The sequence below is a fragment of the Cryptomeria japonica genome, chromosome 2 (genome assembly GCF_030272615.1).
Source record: "Cryptomeria japonica chromosome 2, Sugi_1.0, whole genome shotgun sequence".
Taxonomy (NCBI): domain Eukaryota; kingdom Viridiplantae; phylum Streptophyta; class Pinopsida; order Cupressales; family Cupressaceae; genus Cryptomeria; species Cryptomeria japonica.
The window spans coordinates 539,352,764-539,357,532 of record NC_081406.1 but is presented as its reverse complement, the minus strand read 5'-3'; the positions used below and the strand labels follow the sequence as shown (position 1 = coordinate 539,357,532).

At 36.0% G+C, this 4,769-nt stretch overlaps 1 non-coding gene across 1 annotated transcript; it reads right to left on the bottom strand.

Annotated features, from left to right (window-relative positions):
* Window positions 1–4,072: 4,072 nt before the first annotated feature.
* On the bottom strand, window positions 4,073–4,145 carry TRNAF-GAA (transfer RNA phenylalanine (anticodon GAA)). Its single transcript has one exon. It is a non-coding gene; the product is annotated as a tRNA-Phe (tRNA).
* Between the last annotated feature and the right edge of the window lie 624 nt (window positions 4,146–4,769).

Sequence of the window (4,769 nt, the reverse complement as noted above, 5' to 3'; positions counted from 1 at the left end):
CTCTTGGCAAAAACTCCTTCAGACTGTGGGCCAAAAGAAGGCCAAGGATTTTAGATTTGTGGAAAAAACTCTTACTCATAACCTGCATAGCATTGAGTTGGATATCCAACATTCTCCCAATAACTCGGTTCTTGCTTCCCATGTTGCTAAGGCCCGTGATGCTCTTAGAAAACACCAAAATGTCAAAATCAGAGGAGCTATGATTAGAGCTCGCAGCCACTAGCTCCAATTTGGAGATAGGGGCTCAAAATTTTTCTTTAACTTGCTTAAGTATAAACATACCAAAGAGAGAATTGATATAGTTTATGTTGACAATAAGGAAATCTTTGATCTTGACAATATTAAGGATGCCTTTGCCTTATTTTATGAAAACTTGTTCACCTTAAAAGACTCTGAGACTGCTAAAAACATGAGGACTAAATGTAGCTCCATTGTGCCTTGCAGAATTTTTGTGGAGGACTCCCTCCTTCCGAGGCAAAAAATTGAGCTTGACGAAGTTCAAAAGGCCATCACCTCCCTTAGTAATGACAAATCCCTTGGTCTTGATGGGCTTCCAGTTGAGTTCTATAAAGCTAACATAGACTAGATTAGTAAGGATCTGCATGATCTTTATTTGGAAGCTATAGATTGTGGCACCCTTAGAGATAATATTAATAAGGGCTTTATTAAGTTATCCCCAAAGAGGGCGATAAAGCTCTTATAAAGAATTGGAGGCCCATTACCTTACTGAATGTTTCCTATAAAATTTTGGCTAAAATTTTGGCCATCCGTCTTGAAAAAGTCCTTCCGAAGTTCATTTGCCCCACCCAAATTGGCTTTATAAAGGGTAGATACATCCTTGAGAACCTCATCACTAGCTGGGAAGCTATGGAATGGTCTAAGGTGTTAGGTCAGAACTCTGCCATGTTTCTTCTTGACTTTGAGAAAGCTTATGATAGAGTCGAATGAGAATTTATCATCATGATGCTTGAAGCTTTTGGGTTCCCTAGAGAATTTTGCGGTTATATTAAGGTTCTGCTTAAGGATGCTTCAACTCAAATTGAGGTCAATGGTTCCCTCTCCTCTCCCATTAGTTTGTCCCACTCTATCAGACAAGGTTGTCCCTTAGCTCCTGCTCTCTTTGTCATCGCCTTTGATGCTCTTTATTATCTCCTTAAGGATAGTTCCCTCTCCCCTAGAGTTAATGGGATTAGGCTCCTTGACGATAATGACCTTCTTAATATACAGTTTGCCAATGATACGACGATGTTCCTTGAGCTTACTAGTCAAAAATTTGAGAATCTTAATCTTAAACTTAAGATCTTTGGGGAAATCTCTAGTGCCTAGATCTCTCAATCTAAATCTACCTTTCTTGGATGGAGGGACTGCCCTCCGGATTGGCTGGAACAATATGGCTCTAATGGGGGGGCCTTGACAAAATTGTTAGATACCTTGGCTTGCCTTTTTCCATCTCCCCCTCCCTCAAGGACACGTGGTTGTGGATTAGACAAAAAATTGACAAGAAACTTAATAAATGGAACAATAGATACCTCTCTCTTGCTGGCAAGGTCCAAGTCTACCAGAAGATCCTTTCCTCCTATAGTGTTTATTAGTCCTCTGCCTAGATGTTCAATAACTATCAGATCCTTGAGATCCAAAAAGCCGTCAGAAGGTTCTTATGGTCTGATGGCAAAGGGAATAAGAAAATGAATGCTATAAAGTGGAAATGGTGTAGCATTGATAAGAAACTTGGGGGCCTTGGTCTCAAAGAGCTCAAAATCCAGGGCATCCCCCTTGCTGCCAAATGGATTTTTCATGCCCTTGATGGTTACGAACCTTGGAAGGTCCTGATCAGAAGTAATATTGAGAGAGGTGTGCCGAAGTTTGCTAAGTCTTGGAAGAACCTTCCCTTTGCCGATCTTGTGGCTGGGAGCTTCCCTGTGTCCGTTCAAGGCACTTGTGTGTTCAAATACTTATAGAAAGCATGGGAGCATGTTAGTAAATTCTTGGTCAATACTAGTGTCAGTAATAATGATTTTGTTTGCGGGGAAAGATCTATTTGGTGGAATCTTTTCCACTCTTCTAAACCTCTTGCCCTCACCCAAGGCTGCTCTGCCAAATCCTGGGCCAGAAAAGGTATAACCCGCTTGATTGACCTTCTTGAGCATGATAACCTCATCTCCTGGGAAGAACTTAGCAGTAATTACAATTTACCACCCGCTCAAAAAAGAACCTACAACATGATTAAGGCTGCTTGTCTAGATCTTGGCCTGCCTAAGTATTGTGACATTGACTCCCATAGTTTTCTTTCTTTCAAGTGGTTTGATGGCACTCTTCTAGCTAAAATTAAAGCCTGGAATATCTATCCTCTGCTTGCTTATGATGACTCTATTATTAGACATGTTAACCTCCTTTAGTATATGGACCTTAGTGAAGCTACTTGGCAAAAGATTTTTCAAGTTGGAAATCTCCTATCACCCCCAATATCAACAACTTTAGATGGCTTAAGATCCTGGACAAACTTCCCCTTAGGAAAGATCCTACTGCCCTTGAGCTTTGTACCATTTATAAATTACCTAATACCATCAAACACATTCTTCGATTGTTCTATTGCTAAAGAAATCTGGCTTATGTTTGGTATCTGCATTCCTTTTCATGTTAATATATTTGATATTATCACTGGCTATATCCAAGGTTTAAAGAAAGATGCTAATATTTTCTACTTCTATTTTATGGATTATCTGGAAGGTTAGGAATGAAGACAAGTATCAAGGCCAACCCAGGGCCCTTATTGTCTTTTCACAGACTGATCTTCTACAAAATTTTTGCGCAGGTCTCTATTAATTTGGAGGTGGAGCGAAGTAAATTGATCAGTTTTCTCAATGATAGGACTGCTACTATGTTCATCTATGAGATGAGAGGTGGCTATTAGTGGCGTAGAACTATGGACAATCTCCTGGCCTTTGAAAAATCTCTTGACAAGCTGATCATGGAGATTAAAAATAACATGGATCCCTCTTTCAGACAACTGGAGATGCTCACTCAGATTCGGGATAATAAAAAGATCGTGTGGATGGAAGGCCCTCATGGCCGGATGGCTTGGGTTGATATCCTCGGTGACATTCTCCTTTGAATGTTGCACTTATCTTCCTTGTAATCTCTTTTGTATTTTTGCTCGGATGTAAGACAACTTTTGTTATGTCTTTATTGTTGCTGTTGTTTTAGTCGGATCTCTGTATCTAGCTCCTTTTGAGGGTTGTCCTCTTGATCTGTAAAGACTTTCTCTCGATATATATATATATATAAGACAAATATATTTAACCTACCCAACTCCAAAAATATAGTTTTATTTATATTCAATAAATACTATGACAATCTATTAGAAAATAAATTAATTCTTATTATAAATCTCATCAAAATATATTTGTTATCTTAAAATTTAACTTAACATCTTGATTTTATGTCCAACATTAATCTTATAATTTTATTGTAACATTAAACTTGAACCGTGAACAATGGTACATTTATACTATGTAGTTCCCCACTTACTTATTGGAGTGCTCTCATGAATACCTAAACTAACCTAATCTCATTTTAATATGCATTAATATTAGGACAAGGCTGCCATAATTTAGTTTTATCTTGATAATAATTATTTTAAAATTGATATAATTTATGATTGCAACAAAGTTTAATTATGTATTTCCTTAGTAATTGAAATCAAACTAAAAATTTTATACAAAATATTGAATTCAAATTAATATTTATCAAAATTCTAAGATATTTAGATATGTAAAATTATTCTATTTACATATTAAAGTTCAAATCTATACCACCTATACAATTATTCAACTTAGTAAATAAAATAGAAAGTATATTTTACTATCTGCTAACCATTGCACCTCTTTAAATAAAAAATTAACTATTGTATTTTATCATTCATCACGCTATTCAACAGATGGAAAATAAGCCACACGTAAAAGAGTAAACATAAGATCACTATTTCATCATTCATCATCTGCAACCTACGTTGACATGATAAAAAACATGATTGATTTTATTTTTAAATAGCAAAATTTAACATCTGCTTGATTGCGGTGAGCGTGGATCGAACACGCGACCTTCAGATCTTCAGTCTGACGCTCTCCCAACTGAGCTATCCCCGCATGTTTAAGAAAACTCGAGCGCAAGCATTTCATTTCGTTGAATAGAATAGAAGTAGGTGATAGCTAGCTGGGTAGGTACGTAGATTAATCACTGTTTAAATGTTATGCCTCCGCTATAGTAATTGCCCTTTCTATTTCCGTGGTTTAGCTTTTGCTCATCTACTAAAATACTTTTGTGATAAGAATACAATGAAATTGAGTCTGATTTTGGAGTTGTAGCTTTGCACAACGTTTCTATAATTCAATTCGATTCTTTATTTCTGATTTCACCTTATTACTTGACAAGATTAGAGGTCAGAAGTAATATCCTTTATTCGTAGTATCTTATCCTGACTATCATTCAATTAGTCTCATGCCTTACAACTTTCTCACACTTAGATAAAATTATGGGCATAATAAAGTTGTGGGGCATTTGAGAAGAACAAAATTGAAACCCAAACATGGGCAATAGATTGGATTTAGTTAACTTTATTTTATTGTTAAGTTTTTAAATTATTTTTCTTTGTGTTCATGATTTTTATTTTTAGTATAAATGTATGGTTAATTTTTTAGTTTTTATTTAACATGAAGATATCTTGGAAAGTAAGATTTGAAGGGAAATACTATAAAAAAGGAGAATTATGT